The following is a 21,509-nucleotide window of genomic DNA, read 5'->3' on the forward strand; positions in this document are numbered from 1 at the left end:
TAGACAAAATGATATAATAATTCAAATATAATAATTACACATGCTTTATGCCTTACACTTTAATTGATAATAAAATAATATTGACTTTTTGCATGTATTAATCTATAAAAAAGTATATAATATTTGCCTTGGACTCTTGATTGATGCATTATTAATAAAATTTTGTAATACCTACATGTCCTGATATATTAATTATAATATATTTATTTATATATAAATATATATATCATTTAAATATATAAGTCTTATGTATTTATATATTATTTATATTTGTTTTGACATTAAACTTAATATTATTAATATATTTATGGAATTTGTATGTATTTTCTTAGCATATTCAATCAATTTTATATTTTTTATTTATAGTTATGCGTTTTTCAAACATATTCGTATTTATATTTATATTCAAATTGTCTGACACACCCGATGTCCATACTTTAATTATTAATTAAATGTAAGCGTGAAGCTTCAACTTTTAAGTTTTCAAAAAGAGGACATGTGTTACGTTGACAAGAGACAGGAATTCCTGTCACCCCACTCATCCGTGGGCAGCCAAAGTTCCCCCCCGGAATCGAAATCCCGTTCCCGCTCACGGCTCATCGAAATAAGAAAATGAAATGACAAACAACCCCTCAAACCCTTCACTACCCTATTCCAACTTTCCGACTCCCTTTCCCTCCTCTTTCGTCACTCCCACCTCCGGCAGCTGAAGTATCGATCTGAGCTCTCTAGCGACGACGAGGTAAGTTACCACCAATTTGTCTCTCCCCTTTCATCTTCTTCTTCCTCTCCTCTCTCTTACACATTTTTTCATTCCTCGCCTGTTTCTCCGCTGCAGAAAACAGACCACAAAGAACCATTTTCGAGTGCTCAGTTGCTCACTTTCGTCCCTGCAATTAAGGTATGATTTATAGATAGAATCATCCTCAACTGTAGGCTTGCTATTTAATATTAACTTGTATAGCTATCTAATTCTTTGTAATCTTCGATGGGATATTCATAATAAGATTTATATTACCTGGGTTAAGGTTAGCATCACTGAGCTCATCTTGGATAGTTTTGAGTGTATGGCTTTCAGATTTGGATTTAGAGTTAAATTCTTACTGGCCAAAAAATGGAAAATCTACTATATAATCTTCCGTTCTTTCTTTCTTCCCCCTCTCTGCCCTTTTTAGTGGATCTGAGTTTTTTTTTTTTTTTTTTTTTTAAGTAAATGGTGAATATGTTTATAATAATTACTTGCCCCATTAGTCATCCTTTATCAGTTATTATTTGTGATTATTCGAATGAATAGGTTGCAGGATTTTATTGGTGCCTAGCATCATCACAATAGCATATTAATGGTTTATTTAACATTGAAACCTGAAAAAAAAACGGGTTGTGTGGTTTCAATGCCAAAGCTAAAACTGAAAATTTGATGTAAACGTAGAAAATCCTCTTTTGTGATCATTCTCTAAGTGCAGGCTCTAAAATATGATATTATAAATAAAATATGAAACTAGAAATAGGGGGAACATGCAGTGCAATATCAAAATCCAATTTTGAAATCTGATATCAATATGAAAAGTCTATTTTGTAATTGCACCTTAAGTTCAAACTTTGGAAACTGAAGCAAATATGCAATTTATGCTCAAAATTTAAACCTAATGTCAGAATTGAAGATGAAAATCAGTACCCACACTTTGACGGTATAAGACTAAAGTAAATAAGGAAAAAGGCAACATATGAAACTAGATATTTTGAAACTAGCTATTGGGAACTATGAACACCAAGGATTTTAGGCCAATCAGCCTTTTACACAGTTTTTATAAAATCCTGGCTAAAGTGTTGGTTGAAAGAATGGAAGGGGTTTTAGGCAGTGTGATTTATAATAATCAGAGTGCATTTGTTCCGGGAAGGCAGATGCTAGACTCAATTCTCATTGCTAATGAACTTATTGGCTCTAGAAGAAGAGAGGGAACTCCGGGTTTGATATGTAAACTTGATATTGAGAAAGCATATGACCATGTTCCAGGGAGGCAGATGCTAGACTCAGTTCTCATTGCTTATGAACTTATTGACTCTAGATGAAGAGAGGGAACTTCATTTTTGATTTGTAAACTTGATATTGAGAAAGCATGTTACCATGTTAACTGGAGATGCCTAGATTTTGTGCTGGAAAAAATGAACTTTGGGCAGCAATGGAGAAACTGGATCAAAGTCCGCATCACGTCTCCTAAATTCTCAATCTTGGTTAATGGACAATTTGTGGGTTTTTTTGACAGTTCTGGAGGCTTGAGACAGGGTGATCCCCTTGCTCCCTTGCTATTCATCTGTGTCATGGAAATCTTCACACTTGTTAGCAAGAAGGCTGCAGTCTCTGGGTGTTGGGAAGGCTTTGCAATCTCCCTTGAAAGGGAAAAGGTCAATATCCTTCAATTTGTAGATGATACCTTATGCTTTGTTGATGCCTCTCCGAATTATTTATAGATTGTCCTTGGAATTCTTAGCTGGTTTGAAGTGGTTTCTGCTCTTAAAGTTAATTTGAGTAAAAGTCAGATTATTCTAGTGGGCCAAGTTTCAAATTTAGATGAATGTGCTGAGGTGTTGGCTTGCCAGGTTGATTTCCTCTCGGTGAAGTATTTGGGGTTTCCCCTTGGGGCAAAATGGTCTTCCTCTTCGGCTTGAGTCCTAGTCATTGAAAGAATGGAATAAGAATTGGCTTCTTGGAAGGCAAAATATCTTTCTTTTGGTGGTAGAGTGACTTTGATAAAGTGTACCTTCTCTAACCTACCCACTTACTTTCTTTCTCTCTTCCCTATCCCAAACAAAATAGCAAAAAGACTGGAGCAATTATAGAGAAATTTCTTATGGAGGGGTTGGGAAGAAGAAAAGAAAATACACCGTGTCAAGTGGGATCAAGTGTGTCTCCTTAAGGAAGAAGGGGGGTTAGGATTAAGAAAGTTTAATTCATCTCTTCTCAGTAAGTGGATATGGAGATTTGCTTCTGAAAGTAATGCTTGGTGGAGAAACCTCTTAGCTTCTAAGTATGAGGTGGAGTGGGGTAATTGGAGATCAAGGGATCCTCCTCCAAACTGGGGCAGCTCTCTTTGGGTAGGCATTATGAAGAATCTTCCTGCCCTCTTGGAAGGGGTCAGTCTTAAGGTTGGCAAAGGAGATAGAATAAAGTTCTGGAAGGACCCTTGGTTCTTGGAGGGCCCTTTGGTGGAAGCTTTCCCTCTTCTTTTCCAATGTGTTGTTAATCAAGACTCTTCAGTGGCTGAGAGTTATAACTTTTCTGGAGGAACCATTATTTGGACCCCCCTTTTTAGGTGAAGCTTGTTTGATTGGGAGCTAGAAGAGACTGTGGAGCTGCTGGGGCTGCTTCAAAATCAGAGGATAGATATAAATTTGGAGGATGAATGGAGCTAGAAATGGAATTCAGATGGTTGTTTCTCTGTTAAGTCCTCGGCCCTCAAGTTGAACAGTTCAGGTCCTTCGGATTTTCCTGCCAATCAGGCTTGGAATCCAACAAGCCCCTCCAAGTCTAACTTTCTTGTTTGGACAATGGCTCTTGATAAACGTTTGACTGGAGCTAACCTGGAGAGACGTGGCATTTAGATTCTGGACCCCTCTTGTGGTTTGTGTGGTTCTCTCCCAGAAACTACAGATCACCTGTACCTTCACTGCCCGACTTTCTCCCTGGTGTGGGGACATTTCCTGAAAGCTCTCGGTATTAATTGGGTTATGCCAAGATCAGTCAAGGACCTGCTGTGCTGTTGGAGATTTAAAGGCCTCAACAAGAAAGGAAAATTAGTGTGGAAGCCATTCCTGCAGCTGTTTTGTGGTCTATTTGGGCTGAGAGGAATAGTATAAATTTCTGTAATAGAGCTAAAAGGTCCTGAAGAATTAGTGCAGAGAGTTGTCGACAAGCTGATCTCTTGGGTGTCGGTTACTGAGGATTTTAAGCATCAGAATTTGTCTCACTTGTTTTGTTCTCAGTCTTGGTGGAGTCTGTAATCTGATTTGCACTCAGGCTGTCTTTTTGGCCTGGGTTTTGTTGTACTTCTCTCCTTTTCTGTTTGAATAAGTTTACCTTACCTTTTCCAAAAAAAAAAAAGAAAAAACTAGCTATTGGAAACTACTTTTTAGAAATGAAGTTTAGGACTGGAATTGAAAAGTCATAATGTACACCCCAAAGATGGATTAAAAACCAAGTCCTGCACTTCATTAATTTCAAGTTTAAAAGAAAGAATGAATGTTGCCATCCATCTTTAATTTCGGTTTGAGAACTCTTTCTTCCAGTATCTAGCACTTGATTTGATAATTCTTTGCTCGAATTATGAATGGCAGTTACTCCAGACAAATCAGCAGACGATATTCCATATTTCCTCCTCTGCATTCAAATCAGCAGACAATATTCCCTTTTCTCCTCATCCTTCTTTAACCTTTCCTTTTGCCACAGTTTTAATTTAGCTTTCAGCCACTCAAGTTTTTTGAAAAAACCATAACTGGCTGTGCCTTCAAAAGAGGCTTTAGCCCACCATTGCTGAATATTTGAAACCAACTCCTCTGAGTCCAGCCAGCAGTATTCAAGTCTAAAGGGGCGGGAAAATTTCCTCAAACCACCTGTGTCTAGCAAAGTGGGATATGGTCAGAAACAGCCCTTGGGAGAGCTTCCTGCTTCGAGTTGGGAAAGGAATCTTCCCATTCAGGAGAGATCAAGAACCTATCTAGTCTTACAAGTGAAGGACTGTCTTGGTTATTGGTCCAGGTGTACCTTGCTCTAGAGAGTGGAAAATTAATTAACTCCATCTTTGAATGAAATCCTTAAAATGTCTCATGCCTCTATTAACCCTTGTACAACCTTTCTTGTCTTTTGGGTTGACAATAGCATTGAAATCTCCCCCCCCAATCACCCAAGACCTCCTCAATCTCTTCTAACTTAGTTTAGTTCTTCCTAGAAAACTTTTTTCAGACTAGAGTCCACCTACCAATACACCCCTGTTACCAGTAACTGAAGGTTCTTTGCTTCCCACCAAAAAACTTGGCTGAGATGGAAAACAGATCAATCCTCTTGTCTAAAAGTTTAAAGGAATTATTATTTCACAATAGGGCTACTCCACCAGCAGTATTCACCGTGGGGAGTTCAAGCCAGTCAACAGAGTCAAAACCCCAAACACTCCTCACCTCTCTGAAGGTCAGTTTCTGTAATTTAGTTTCCTGAATTAGTAGGGAATCAGGCTTTCTGTCTTTTACAAAACCACTGATTACCATCCTTCTACCCAAGCAAAGGCCTCTAATATTCCACAAAAATACTTTGAATTTCTCCATTTCTTAACTTTTTGTATTATTCTTGTTATGTCTCGCACAATGTTTTAAAAGCGCAAGGCGCAAGAAAGGCGCAGGGGTCAATTTGCGCTTGAGGCGCAAGGCAAGGCAAGGCAAGGCTGATAAGTTAAGAAGGTCTGTTAGGGTGCCCAGGAAGAATCCGAGGTACATGGAGTGATGCTGGACGTGTAGACGTACTCCTGTTTCTGTTTTATGTTTCCTTTATTTGCTTTAGAATGGGTCAATAACTGGTTGGAGAATATCTCGGTCGTGGGGTATCTACTTGGCCATGTATTAGTTGTGGCTTAAGTTTAGGAAAGTAGTCGATAGTTGAGTCCTTATGTTTAGGGAAGCAATTGATTTGTAATTGTATTTAAACTCTAATTCAGATATGGGAAGGCAGAAGTTGATTCAATAATAATTTTCTGTGGTTGGTTCTCACCCTAAGAAGATCATTATACCCTTAGCTGCTGACTGGGACCTATCATTGGTATTAGAGCCGGGTTTTCATGGCGACTAACAAGGAGAGGATCGAGAATTTGGAAGCGGGTCTTGGGGGGCTCCAAAATAGCTTCAGTCGAATGGAGGAGAGTTTGGTAGACAGATTACACCGATTGGAGGATACCATCGATAAGTTGTCTGAAGTTATATTCTCTAGTAAAGGGACTGGAGTTAGCAACAATCCTGAGATATCATCTTCAAAGGTTCGTCGCCGCATCGTTGGAGAGGAGGTTCACGATAATTCAGATGAAGGTCGGCCTCTGTTTACAACAAAACCAGTCAAAGTAGAATTTCCTCGATTTTCAGGTGAGGATCCGACGGTTTGGTGTGCAAGAGCCGAACAATATTTTGATTTTCAGGTTATGCCGGATTCGCAAAAGGTTCCCTTAGCCTCTTTTCATTTGGAGGGCGAGGCTAATGAATGGTGGCAATGACTGAAACGGACCTACAAGGAAGAGGGCAAAGCGGTGACGTGGGAGAAATTTATAGAGGAATTATGGGCTCGATTTGGTCCTACTGACTTTGAGGACTTCGACGAAGCATTGTCGAAGATCAAGCAAACGGGATCCTTACGTGATTATTAGAAAGAATTTGAAAGGTTGGACAACCGTGTTCAAGGCTGGACTCAGAAAGCTTTAGTGGGAATGTTCATGGGAGGATTAAGGACCGACATAGTAGATGGTATTCGTATGTTTAAACCTCGTTGCTTGAAGGATGCTATTAGCCTAGCACATACGAGGGACGAGCAGCTAGCTCGATATCGGAAGCTTCCCAAGCCAATCAATTAGCCCATCACAGAGGTATCATCATCTGTGAAAACCAAACAGCCTTCACCTACTAAGAGGCTTTCTTGGGAGGAAATGCAAAAAAGACGAGTTCGTGGCTTGTGTTTTAATTGTGATGAAAGGTTTACACTGGGGCAAAAATGCCAGGGGCCAAAATTGTTGTTACTTGAAGCAGGTTCGAGTGATACGGATGAGGACAAGTAGGACGACTTTAACTTCCAAGAAGGTGATGCACCAGAAATTTCTCTCCATGCTCTCACTGGATGGGCTGCAAATCAGACCACGAGGGTTAAAGCCAAGATTGGATCGCAAGAGCTGATAGTTCTCATAGATAGTGGATCCACTCATAATTTTATCAATGATAAGGTGGCGGGGCTTTTACAGTTGCCAGTGGTTCCCACTAAGCCGTTTGCGGTGAAGGTAGCTAATGGGAAGACTTTAACATGTCAGGGCAGATTCGAGAATGTGAAAATTCTCCTACAAGGTATACCCTTCACCTTGACTCTTTATGCATTGCCACTAATGGGTTTGGACGTGGTTCTAGGAGTCCAATGGCTAGAGCTCTTAGGCATGGTGGTTTGCGATTGGAGAAAGATGTCCATGGAGTTTCAATGGAAGGGAAATTACCACCAATTACATGGGATGGATGCCCCACCAATTCAAGCCACGTCATTTAAAACCATTTTGAAACAGTCCTGCCAAGGATGTTCCCTGTTCGTAGTCTGTCTTCAGCCCTCATCTGATACATAGGCACCTGACATTCAAGAGGACATGCAGCAATTGTTGGGTACGTTTGAGGATATTTTTCAAGAGCCAAAACAGCTACCACCAGCAAGAGAGATTGAACATTGCATCACCCTCAAGGAATGTACCAAACCCATTAATGTTCGACCTTACATGTATGCCTATTTTCAAAAAGCCGAAATTGAAAAGCAAGTTCATGACATGTTAAGATTAACTAATCAGACCTAGTACAAGTCCATTTTCATCTCCTGTTTTATTAGTTAAAAAGAAAGATGGTTCCTGGCGCTTTTGTACTGACTATAGGGCTCTCAATGCGGTGACCATAAAAGATCGATTTCCCATCCCCACTGTTGATGACATGTTAGATGAACTACATGGGGCGACCTTCTTCACTAAACTTGATCTATGGTTCGGTTATCACCAGGTATGGGTGCATCCATTTGACATTCATAAAACCGCATTTCGTACTCACAATGGCCATTATGAATATCTAGTTATGCCTTTCGGCTTATGTAATGCTCCCTCAACCTTTCAAGCTCTCATGAATTCTATTTTTCGCTTGTACCTACGAAAATTCATTTTAGTCATTTTTGATGACATATTAATCTATAGCCCCAATTGGACCATGCATCTTGAACATGTTAAAACGGTTTTTGAAATATTAAGGCATCACAAATTCTTTATCAAGCTTCGCAAGTGTGCGTTTGGCCAACAAGAAATTGAGTATTTGGGTCACATTGTCACTTCACATGGCGTTAAGGTGGACCGGGAAAAAAATCCAAGCCATGTTGAAGTGGCCAACTCCTAATGTTTTTGAGTTGCGTGGTTTTCTTGGCCTCACAGGTTATTACAGGAAGTTCGTTTGCAACTACGGAATCATTGCTCGGCCATTGACAAATCTCTTAAAAAAGGGAAAATTCGAATGGACACCAGAGGCAGAGGCAACGTTTAACAATTTGAAGCTGGCCATGACTACAACACCTACACTTGCTAAGCCCAATTTTGACCAGCCATTTGTGATTGAAACAGATGCCTCAAGTGGAGGAATTGGGGCGGTCCTAATGCAGCAAAACAGGCCAATTGCTTTCATGAGTCGAGCCCTTGGGGTTTCCAAACAATCATGGTCCATTTATGTAAAAGAGATGCTTGCCATTCTTGAAGTTATTAGAACTTGGCATCCTTACCTTCTTGGTCGCAAGTTCTATATCCATACAGACCAGAAAAGTCTCAAATATCTTTTGGAACAATGAATAGCCACTCCGGAGCAACAGAAATGGGTGGCTAAGCTATTGGGATATGATTATGAAATTGTCTATAAGCCGGGTCGTGAAAATTCAGCCGTAGATGCATTGTCCAGAGTAGAAGGAAGTCCCTGTCTTGACACCTTGTTCGTGCCTCATACCTCTTTGTGGGAAGCTATCAAAAGCGAGGCCATTGAACATCCTTACATGATCAAAATTGGCAAGCTTGCGAATGAAAATCCTGGTGAACCTTATAAGTGGCGAAATGGATTAGTGTGCTACAAAGGCAGAGTTGTAATCCCTCCAAATTCGAACCTCATCTCTCAACTCTTATATGAATTCCATGACTCACCCCTTGGTGGACACTCAGGTACCTTGTGAACATTCAGGCGGCTGGCTCAACAATTCTATTGGCCATCGATGCATAAAGTTATCAAGGAGTATGTGGCTTCATGTGACATTTGCCAAAGAAATAGAGCAACCACACAATCACCAGCTGGTCTCCTTCAACCCCTACCCATTCCATGCCAAGTTTGGGAGGATATCACAATGGACTTCATAGAGGGCTTGCCGACTTCTAATGGATTCAATACAATTCTGGTTAGGGCTGTTCACGGGTCGGGTTGGGTCGGTTTACTGTGGTTTTTCCAACTGACCCGACCTGGTCGGGTTACCTGACATAGAAACCGAAACCGACCCAACGTTAAGCAAAACCGACCTAGTAGGTTTGAATCGGGTTGGGTTGGTTTGGGTCGGTTTCGGTTCTAAGTTCATCCCTATGATAAAATCTTGCTAATTTTAAAAACAGTCATAAATTGAACATCATTTCAGCCATCTCCTATGATAAAATTTAAATGAAAAGTTAATCACAAAAGTTGTTCATTAATCACTATTCACTAATCCAAAGTTTCTTGCAACCATTCAAAAACTAGGTGACCTAATGAGCTTTGGAACTTCATGTTTGAACTAAGTCGGTTTGGTTTGGGTCAGTTTCGGTTTTCACACAAGAAAACCAAAACCGACCCGAATCATCGGTTTAGGAATTTGCACAACCCGAAACCGACCCATAATGATGAAAACCCGACCGACTCGGGTTGGATCAGTTCGGGTTGGTCGGTTTTGTCGGGTTGGGCCTTCTTATGAACAACCCTAATTCTAGTTGTCATCGATCGCTTGTCAAAGTATGCGCATTTCTTGCCTTTAGCGCATCCCTTCACTGCCAAGATAATAGCTGCAAAATTCGTTGAAGGAGTGATCAAGCTGCATGGAATGCTAATTTTTGTAAGGAATTCTTCAAACTGTCAGGAACCCAACTCAACATGAGCTTCTCCGACCACCCCACAAATCAATGGACAATCTGAGGTATTAAACCGATGTCTCGAACAATATCTTAGATGTTTCACATCTCAACAGCCACGCAAGTGGACTTCCTTCCTTCCTTGGGTAGAGTATTGGTATAATACCACCTACCATATATCCATTGGAATGACACCTTTCCAAGCACTTTATGGAAGATTGCCACCCAACATTCCCCACTATGAAGTCGGATCTTTAGCAGTAAACAGAGTTGATCAATCACTTCTCACAAGGGATGCTATCCTCCAACAACTCAAGACCAATTTACACGTAGCAGTGAACAGAATGAAACAGGTAGCTGATTCAAAGAGACGTGATATTGAATTCCAGGTTAGTGATTTTGTCTTCTTTAAATTGCATCCATATCGCCAACAAACTGTGTTCCAAAGAACTTGCCAAAAGTTGGCCAACAAATTCTATGGTCCATATACAATTGAAGAGAAGGTGGAAAAAGTTGCCTATAAGCTCGAGTTACTAGAAGGTTCCCGGATTAATCCTGTTTTTCACGTGTCTTTATTAAAGAAATATGTTGGTGATCACGTCGCTACAAGCACAACTTTGCCACCTATAACACATTATGGGGAAATCATTGCTGAACCGGAAGCTATTATAGACACAAGGTGGGTGAAAAAAGGCAAGCTCTTCATTGAGGAAAGCCTAGTCCAATGGAAGAAATTACCCATCGAAGAAGCTACTTGGGAAAACACACAGGAGCTATTGGATCGGTTTCCCACTTTGAACCTTGAGGACAAGGTTCCACTTAATGGGGGGGGGCAATGATAAGTTAAGAAGGTCTGTTAGGGTGCCCAGGAAGAATCCGAGGTACATGGAGTGATGCTGGACGTGTAGACATACTCCTGTTTCTGTTTTATGTTTCCTTTATTTGCTTTAGAATGGGTCAATAACTGGTTGGAGAATATCTCGGTCGTGGGGTATCTACTTGGCCATATATTAGTTGTGGCTTAAGTTTAGGAAAGCAATCAATAGTTGAGTCCTTATGTTTAGGGAAACAGTTGAATTCTAATTGTATTTAAACTCTAATTCAGATATGGGAAGGCAGAAGTTGATTCAATAATAATTTTCTGTGGTTGGTTCTCACTCTAAGAAGAGCATTATACCCTTAGCTGCTGACTGGGACCTATCAAAGGCGTGCACCTTTTTTGATGCAAGGCGCAAAAATAAAAAAATGCTAAAAAATAAAGAAAATGTCAGAAAATTCAAAGAAATGCCAAAAAAATTCATAAAAAACATTAAACTTAATATTAATAAAAAATATAAACTAAATTTTTAAAATAATGTTTTAAAAAACCTATTATCTAAAATTAAAATACATAAACATAAGATGTAAAGCATATTCAAATGAGAATTTAAAAATAAAATCAAACATATAAAACATTTTCAAGCATGTAAAACCTCTAATTTCTTTTTTCACTAAATTGCAGTACTTCACATAGCTAATGTAATGTAAAACATATTACATTCCTAATTCTACAAGCCGGTTTTGTGCCAACCCTCAATTTGGTAATGTTGTTCATTCATTCATCCTAATAAAATGTCTTCTTAAAAAGCAATTAAAACTATAAAATCATTATTTTTTTGTGTGAAAACTAAGAATTTAAGACCTAACGTGGACTTGTTTGGGCTTTCCTCGAGGGGTGTGGCATGGGGGTCCGGGGGTGGATTCCCCGGTCCAGCCGTTATGTTCAAAAAAAACAAAAAAGCGCCCAATTTTCAAAAGGCGCACACCTGGGCTGAGGCGCAAGGCACATCAGGCGCACCAGGCGTGCGCCTAGGACCCAGGCGAGGCGCATACCCTGAAATGCGCCTCGCCTGTGCACCTAGGCGCACCTTTTAAATCACTGGTCTCGCACTCCCTGTGGTGTCATTTAAGCCCAAGCCAGTCTCAACAGTTCTTTCGACTCCTATTCTTTTTTCCTTTTTCCACCAAAAATCTGTTTTCAATGGCAACGAGCAAGGCTTTTGGTTCCTCTTCTATCCCTTTGAAGGACACCCCCAAGAAATCCCAAAAACTAAGAAACTTAGAAAGTACCCAATTGGAAATTTCATTTTCTTCTACATACCTCAGATTTACTAGTTGTAGTTGAGTTTGAGACAAGCCATCAGCTGGTAGGAGCACTGCGAGGGGTTTTGGAGCAGGCTGCGCTTGTGTTTGAACCAGTAGTGGAAAAGCTTCTTTTTCTCCATTGCCTTCCAAGGCTGTAGCAACAATCGCCAAGCTATCTTGCTCCTCTGGGCCTAAGCCCAACATCCTTTCTTCACCTCTCCCAAACCTCTGACCGCATATGGGAAGGACTTGTCTTGAAGAGAGTCCTTCATATTTATTGTACTTGTTAGCGTAGGGGTATTTTTGTCTTTTTACCTAGATTAATGTTGCTGATCTGTAATGTTGTGTTGGAACCAGTGCTCCTAACTTAAATAAGGGCACATATGTCTTTTCAATCAGTTTTAATAATATAAGTTTTGTCTGGCCGACTGGGAGAAGGTTATGTTGACACTTCCAGTTCGAACCAGAATTTCCTCCTCTCTTTTTCTCTTTCTTCCACCTTTCTACCTCTTTCTACCTAATCGATCTCAGACAGATAGAATTCTAAGGCAGGCCGAATCATAACATAGTATCAGAGCTGATTGAATCTGCCTAGATTTCTGTTTGCCTAGATTTCTATTCTCTGCGCACCCTATCTAGGGTTTCTCCTTTTTTTCTGCATTCGACTGGAGATAAGGGAAAGGGCTGAAAAGGAGTGATCGCCCTCTTCCCTTGGAGGTTTCTATGCCTCTAGTCAGGTCGTGTGTGGTCGGTTGCTGTGGTTTCTAAGATCGCCCTCCCCTAATCGATGAAGAATAGAGGGCCGATCTATGTGGTGCAGTGGCTGTCGTGTGTGGATGTATTTCCTGCTAGTGTGGTTGTTACTTCAGTGATAAGGTAAGAGATCTCAGTGCATGATATCTGTTATGGATCAAATAGGAAGTGTGTTTTAGACCATATGCTAGGGTTTCAGACAATAATGTGCTAGGGTTTATGCTGATTTTTGTGTATTTCGAAGGAAGAGTTATATAGTGGTGAGATTTTAGGTAGTCGTAGGAGTAGGGTTTGTGGTGTAATGAGCACATTTTTTAGCAACAACAAGTGCTGAAACCAGTGTGACAGGTGTGATCTAGTTGTATGCAGTGTGCAGAATTCAGTGGTAATAGAATTCAGCAAGTGTACAGAATCGGTGATAACATAATGGGAGATAACAGTGATTGTAAACCTAGTATGATGGTGCCTACAGACTACTTGAATGTTCAGATGACCTCCATTAAACTAAATGGAGTGAATTATGTGCCTTGGGCTAAATCCGTTGAAGTCTTTCTGAAGGCAAAGAAGAAGGTAAAATACATAAGAGAGGAGAAACCCTCCACTGACTCTCAGGAGTATGAAGACTGGGAGCAAGAGGATGCTCAGATCATCACATGGTTGTGGAATAGTATGGAACCTAGGATTAGTGGGACCATGCGAAGAAATTGTATTCGGGTCAGGACAATACAACTAGAGTGTATCAGCTGTATCAAGAGTACTTTAACCTGCAACAGGGCAGTCAGAGTCTTGAGGAGTACCTTGCCAACATGAGAAACATACGTAATGAGTTGAATGTCTATCACCCCCTCACTTCTGATGTCAATATTCAGCAGCAACAGAGAGAACAACTTGATGTGACTAGATTTTTGGTGGGACTGAAGTCTGAATATGAACCAGTACGGGCTCAGGTATTAGGAGGATCAGCTCTTCCCTCCTTGGAAGAGGTATTTGCTCGACTCCGGAGGATTTCTATCGGATCTACTGAGAACTCTAATATCTTAGATAGATCTGCCTTTGCTATATCGAGAGGCCGTGGTACTTGAGGTGGAGCTAGGGGAGTTCAGTCTGGCTGTGGTGGTGGTAGTGGTTCTGTGTATGGCCGAAGTGGTAATGGTGGGCCTACTTATAATCGTGGTGGTGGTCGTACTGGGGGCAGAAATTCAGGGGGAGCCCGTGGTAGAGGACGTGGCTCAGGCCCGAGGAAGTGCACTCATTGTGGTATGGATGGACATACCATTAACTATTGTTATGATCTACATGGTCCACCCTCAACCTGGGCTAATCATGCCGTGACCAGTGACAAAAGCTCCAGCTTTAGATAGGAGAATCATTCATCTAATCAAATACCTCCTACACCCACAGATGGTCCCGTGAAGGAGATGGTGAGTGTTCCCCGTGATGAATATGAGAGGTTTATCCAATCACAGTAGAACACAACGACTTTTGCTCACTCAGGTATGGCTTGTCTGGCATCCACACCCAATCCCTGGATCATTGACTCTGGAGCCTTCGATCACATGACTGGAACTCTAGGTGTGTTTTCATCCTTATCTCATTGCTCAACATCACAATCTGTCACCCTTGCTAATGGTTCCACATCCTCAATCTGTGGTGTTGGTAATGTTGACCTAGATCCTGTATCCCTCTCCTCAGTTTTGTATGTTCCTAAATTGCCTTTTAATTTTATGTCTGTCAGTAAGCTAACCAAATCACTTAACTGTTCCATTACCTTTTATCCTTCTATGTGTGTCTTTCAGGATCTTAAGACGGGTGAAGATTGGTGGAGGGCATGAAGCTGGTGGACTGTATTATCTTGACGGTTGTGGTGGTAGAACTTCAACAACTCTCCAGTCATCTCTTTCTCCTCTCCAGTGGCACTGCCGATTTCGTCATCCGTCGCTAAAAGTCTTGAGGTCTTTGGTTCCGTCCTTGAGTTAGCTTTCTGTTTTGGATTGTGAGTCGTGTCAGTTTGGGAAACACCATCGTGTTCCCTTTAGTTCTAGGGTTGATAACCGTGTGTCGAGTCCTTTTTCTTTAATTCATTCAAATGTTTGGGGTCTTTATAAAGTAATGTCATATAATGGATACAGATATTTTGTCATTTTTGTAGATGATTTTTCAGGATGACGTGGCTCTATCTAAAGAAAGAAAGAAGTGAATTGTTTATCATTTTTCAGAAATTTTATGCTGAGATTCGTAACCAATTTGGTACCCGCATCAAAGTTTTTTGTTCTGATAATGGCGCGAATATTTATCCTCATCATTTTAGGAATACCTGGACAAACACGGCATTATACATCAGACCTCATGTACCTACACCCCACAACAAAACGGAGTGGCTGAGAGAAAGAATCGCCATCTCCTAGAAACAACAAGATCCCTCATGCATCACATGCATGTTCCCAAACCCTTTTGGAGTGATGCAGTGCTTACCTCTTGTTTTCTGATTAATCGGATGCCCACATTCATCCTTGATGGTCATTCTCCGTTTCAGGTCTTGTTTCCCGCTTTGTCTCCGTTTCCTCTTATGTCGAGGGTATTTGGGTGTGTCTGCTTCGTCCATAATCTGGGTCCCGGGAATGACAAGTTCGATGCCCGTTCTCTTAAGTGCATCTTCCTTGGCTATTCTCGAACCCAGAAAGGGTATCGGTGTTACCATTCCTAGTTTTCAACGGTCCTTTGTGTGTGCTGATGTCACCTTCTTTGAGTCTACTCCATTCTTTTTGGGGTTCGGTGATGCTTCTTCCTCCTCATCACCTCCTCCTCTTCCACTTCCCGTTGTTGATCCTCTTCCCTTGGTTCCAGCCGTGACCAAATCCTTGCCTCCAGTGCCACCACCTGTTGAACGCCCACCTATCCGTCATGTGTATACACATCACCCACGCGTACCAGCTGCTACTCCTCCGGCTACATCTCCGTCGACGGATCCGGCACCAGACCCGCACTCAGCATCTGAGCTTGACCTTTCCATTGCTTTGCGGAAAGGTAAACGCACTTGCACCCTTCATTCTATTTCTAATTATGTTTCACTTACTCACCTTTCCGCTTCTCATCGCCAGTTTGTCACCTTGTTATCATCAGTTGTTGTCCCTAAGGATGTCTAGGAAGCCCTTGCCTTTCCAGGGTGGTGCCGAGCCATGGAAGAAGAACTCTCTGCCCTTCATCATAATTATACTTGGGACCTCACTGCTCTTCCTCCTGGGAAGCAAGTTGTTGGTTGTAAATGGGTTTATACGGTTAAGTATCTACCTGATGGTAGTGTTGAACGCCTGAAAGCGCGATTGGTTGCAAAAGGGTACTCCCAAACCTATGGTATTGACTACACAGAGACATTCTCACCGGTTGCTAAGATAGGGTCAGTTCGTGTTGTGATCTCTCTTGCAACCATGTATGAGTGGCCACTATATCAGCTTGATATCAAGAATGCCTTTTTGCATGGTGACTTACTCGAGGAGGTCTACATGGAGCAACCTCCAGGGTTTGTTGCTCAGGGGGAGGATGGTAAGGTGTGCAGACTAAGGAAGGCTATATATGGGCTTAAACAGTCTCCTCGAGCGTGGTTTGGTAGGTTCAGTGGGGTGGTAAAGAAGTCTGGTATGAAACAGTGCAAAGTTGATCATTCTGTATTAGTCATGACTCTCCGGGAGGAAAAATACTATTGGTGGTGTATGTAGATGATATTGTTATTACTGGAAATAATAACATGGGTATTGATAGGCTGAAGACTTATCTGCAGGATCACTTTCAGACAAAGGATCTTGGTAAGCTGAAATACTTCTTGGGGATAGAGGTAGCAAGATCCAAGTATGGTATTAACCTGTGCCAGAGGAAATATGTGCTTGATTTGCTGGAAGAAACAGGCTTGTTGGGTGCCAAACCAGCTAAAACACCCATGGACACAAATACCAAGCTAAACAGTGATATGGGTGAAGTGTATGAAGACCCTGGCAGATACCGACGACTTGTGGGCAAACTGAACTACCTAACCATTACTAGACTAGACATCTCATTTGCGGTTAGTGTGGTAAGCCAGTTCATGCAAAAACCTCTGATTCCTCATTGGAATGAAGTTATGAGAATTGTGAAGTATCTAAAAGGGGCTCCGGGTCGCGGTCTGATATATAAGAGTGGCGGAAAACTTGAAATAGAAGGGTATTCTTATGCTGACTGGGCCGGTTCTATGTCTGATAGGCGGTCTACTACAGGCTATTGCACTTTCTTGGGAGGTAACCTGGTGACATGGAAAAGTAAGAAGCAGACAGTTGTGGCAAGAAGCAGTGCAGAAGCAGAATATAGGGCTATGGCGCACACCGCTTGTGAGTTAGTGTGGCTAAGGAACCTTCTACAGGAAGTAGGGTACAACATCAACACTCCAATGAAGCTCTATTGTGATAATCAGGATGCAGTTCATATTTCCTCTAATCCGGTGTTTCATAAAAGCACCAAGCACATTGAAGTTGACTGCCACTTTGTAAGGGAGAAGGTGCTGAATGGAGAACTAGACATTACACATGTTAATACAGGAAATCAGTGGGCCGACTTATTTACAAAAGGCTTGAGTCGGGGAAGAGTGGACTACATATGTAACAAGCTGGGAGTATATGATATATACTCACCAGCTTGAGGGGGAGTGTTAGCATAGGGGTATTTCTGTCTTTTTACCTAGATTAATGTTGCTGATCTGTAATGTTGTGTTGGAACCAGTGCTGCTAACTTAAATAAGGGCACATATGTCTTTTCAATCAGTTTTAATAATATAAGTTTTGTCTGGCCGACTAGGAGAAGGTTATGTTGACACTTCCAGTTCGAACCAGAATTTCCCCTTCTCTCTTTCTTCCACCTTTTTACCTCTTTCTACCTAACCGATCTCAGACAGATAGAATTCCAAGGCAGGCCGAATCATAACAGTACTTTTTCCTTCTTTTGGAGTTTCTCTAAAAAAGCCTTCATCTTCAACAGCACATCCTGAACCTGAGAGGGTTCTTTCAAAAAAGGGATCATAGCTTCTCTCAATGTCGCACTGATAATCTGCACTCCCTTTCTCCTGAAAGCTTGAGCCTTCACCATCGAAAGTAGGTTTTCCCCAATACTATTCCTAAATTTCAACCCCTGTCCTCTCCTACCTTGGGCAAAAGATCTTTCAAGTATAACCCAAATCGTCATAAGAAAATGCACATCATTATCCATCCATACTTGATAATCTATCCAGAAAATGCAGAAGTAAAATTCTATGCTACACTTCCATTCTTTAGTCCATTCAGCCCCCCTCAAAAAAATCTAAGCAACTAGTCACTGAGTTTTTCTCAAACAGCAAACAGAGATGTTCAAGAAATATAAAATAAAATAAAATTTGAAATTTGGGAACTGTAGGAGACATACATTTAGGAGTTGACATCAACAAAGCCATTCACTTTCGATTACCGCATGGTCACAAGGAAATCTGTTACTGATACTTGCTAAAGGTGTTTGACTGGTTATTTTAAAAAGGAAAAAGGTGCATCATCTCAAAATTTAGAATTTTGAAAACAAGAACTGGAACCGAACAATATAAGGGGATAATTTGATGAAGCATTGAGAAAAAAAATAGTTGCTTCAGTAGCCTTCTGTTGGTAGTGAACTAAAATATCATTAAAAATTTGAATCCAGTTACTTGATGTATGATAGAAGAAGTGTCTTATAATTTAGCATAAGTTCTACTTTTAGCTGTTCCTCTCTCTCTCGCTCTCCCTCCCCCCCACCCCACCCCACCCCACCCCACACACACACACACACAGAGTTGGAAGCCTTGTAAATGTTCTTCAAGGGCTAACCTGTTGGATTGGAGCCTTTTTTAACTTCCTCACTTGGGGGAATCATGATTTTCAGTAAGGATTATAGGTGAGATGCCTAAGTCCTACTTCTGCCCATTTTTTATTGTTAACCAGAAACTCTTTTCTTCCTCTCTCTCTCTCTCTCTTGTCAATTTGTAGAGCTTGTGACTGTATGCTGATCTAGGTGCCACGTGGTTGTGGTGTGGGCCTGATCCTGTGTTGTACTATGTTCCTGTTCACCATTTAATAAATTACCTTTAAACTGGCAAACCTTGTTGGTTATTAGTCCAGAAAGTTAGACAACCATGTAATCGAGGTTAAAACTTTGATAACTACCAAAAAATGCTAAATATTGGAAATTAGATAATTGAGTGAGTATATCTCTAAATCACATATTTGCTTAAGAGAAATATATTTCCATTTTAGCAAGGTCCCCTTCCAATGCATAACTGCAGGCTGTAGTTATCAGGCATAAATTTCTTCATTTCAAAGAACATCTGTGGATATGGTGGTTAGCTATGTAATTTATTTGCCATTAAAGTAAGAGCATACTGCATGCTGCAACGCAAAAGCAAATTGTGCAGGAGATATGTGAAATTTTATGACATACAATATATTTTGCTGAAAACATCTTAAATACTGAATCTTCTATCATTTGGTAGCATTTATAAATACAACATATTTTGCCGAAAGCATCTGAAAATGTTAAATCTTCCATTATTTGGTATCATCTGTAGGCATAGGTCTCGCTGGTGTGGTTGATATAATATCTTGCATCCTACCAAGAAGCTGTAATAGGTGAGAATTAAATTTGTCCCCTTCTTCAACAAGTCATTCACGGGTTTTGAACTTTTGTTATTCCAAAGGCTTTAGATGTTGTAATTAAGCTGTCTTCATATGGTAGGTTTCTACCCATTAATCAAGCTACCCTTTTTACTGGAATTTTAATTTTAACCTAAAATTTTTAAAATTTCAGCTATGTTATATATTGAGAAAAATACAATACAAGGTGACCTGTATGTTCTCTGTAAATATAGGAATTAAACATATCATCAATCAAGAGGGTCCCTTACTGATGTACAGTTTGGACTGGCTCTGTCATCCCTCCATTATGAGAGGTTACTTAGAAAAAGAAATATAAGCTACATTGGGTTTCACACCTCATGGTAGGATCCACATGCATTTGGATAAAATGCCTAACCTTCTTTTTCTGATTTCTTGTGAGTGGTTGCACTATCCATTCATCAAGGTTTCTCAATCAATCTTGATGAGAGGTTACTTAGAAAAAGAAATATAAGCTACATTGGGTTTCACACCTCATGGTAGGATCCACATGCATTTGGATAAAATGCCTAACCTTCTTTTTCTGATTTCTTGTGAGTGGTTGCACTATCCATTCATCAAGGTTTCTCAATCAATCTTTTGGCCATAGATTCTTGTCTATCTATCATGTTCTTGGCCATAGATACTACTAACATCCCTCTTGTTTCTTGTTGAAACGCATCTGCTAATTATCTATTTTTTTTGATACCCAAGGAGATATATTTACCTTGATGTATAGATGACCTCTAGCTGTGACCATAGTGAGTAATTTTATGACCCCCATTAACCATAAAGTGAGTGATAATGCTGAGCTGACTGTTTATAACTCATCTTTCTCTCATAAATTCTATATTGGTTCCCCAACCAAACCTTCCTCCAAGAAGCCTTCATATACTGGCCATGCCACACAAGATCCTCAATGAAAAATCATTCTTCCCACTGTTCAGTACTAGTGGAATATTGTACATCAGTCTTATATTACATACTTGAATTCAAAAGTTATCTAACTGCTACTCTGATAGGACTTCATTGCCTTTTGTCAGAGATGTTTGACTAGATCCAACTAATTTTGAACTTATATAGCAGATGTTATCTCCATAAAGTATTTTCACTTACGGTTCATCTTTTGCAACAAATGGGATCAATATGACTAGAACCAACTGATTGAAAGTTGCTGCTATTAATTGATTGACTTACTAAATTTGTATTTGACTAGTACTAACACGTACTATAAGATTAATCTGTTTTGCCTGTTAGATGAATTGAACTAGTATCAAAACCTTGTATATGGTGTTTGAGAGCATAAAAAGTGCTGATTGCCTTCGCCATATCATGTACAACACTGTATCGCCTGATCATATTTGTATTTATCATTTCGGTTAAGAGTGAAATGCTAAAAATTATTGATAACAGTCTTGTTTACATCACCCATTTAACTATAAAATTACTGATAACAGTCTTCATGTATTTTTGAAGCCAAATGCTTAATACTTCTTTCCTTTACTATAGAAATCTCAGGACAAGACATACCCAATTCAGAAACACTTGAATTTATAGCCAGTGTCAAGCCAAGAAAGCATTCATTTGGTTCATTCCCAAAAACCCATAGACCCAAAAAGAGAAACAACAGGTTTATTGATACTATTAGTTTCAAATTGCACCATATGAAAGTGTGCATTTGTCCTTTTTTTTAATCATTGAATGGTAAGATTTATTAAATCATAGCCAAAGAGAGTACAATTCAGGGAGAGGCATGAGATGCTACCTCCCCTTTAAGGAGGGGAGATGGAGGATTCCATCAACCCTTTAGTGTAAAAACAGAACAAAGGATAAAGAAAATTATAGAGAAGCCCAATACTGAGTAACCCGAGTAGCCCCTTGTTTAGCAAGATAATCAGCCAAGGCATTTTCCAATCTACCCACCCACTGAAACCTAACAGTCATATTCCTCGCGAACCATTTGGCCTTTTTTAAAACATCCTTAAAGCCCCAAGTGACAGTACCCGGGTCAGCCAACCATTATTAAGTTCTGCACTCCAAGTTGACAAGCAATCTGTATCCCCTGTACTGCAGCTAGGAGTTC

At 40.3% G+C, this 21,509-nt stretch overlaps 1 protein-coding gene across 3 annotated transcripts in view; it reads left to right on the top strand.

Annotated features, from left to right (window-relative positions):
- Positions 1-489: 489 nt before the first annotated feature.
- The window catches only part of LOC104600941 (3'-5'-exoribonuclease family protein), a 31,987-nt gene continuing 10,967 nt past the window's right edge, over positions 490-21,509 (top strand). The window contains exons 1-3 of one of the 3 annotated variants that reach the window (XM_088902224.1): positions 490-742; positions 839-901; positions 19,342-19,402. The gene's annotated coding sequence lies outside the window, so the exon portion shown is untranslated. Of the gene's footprint in view, positions 743-838; positions 902-7,670; positions 7,765-19,341; positions 19,403-21,509 lie in introns of those variants that run through there. The other 2 variants (XM_010264112.3, XM_088902225.1) reach the window with 2 other exon arrangements.

Source organism: Nelumbo nucifera, chromosome 3 (assembly GCF_055504915.1).
Source record: "Nelumbo nucifera cultivar China Antique chromosome 3, China Antique-T2T, whole genome shotgun sequence".
Classification (NCBI taxonomy): domain Eukaryota; kingdom Viridiplantae; phylum Streptophyta; class Magnoliopsida; order Proteales; family Nelumbonaceae; genus Nelumbo; species Nelumbo nucifera.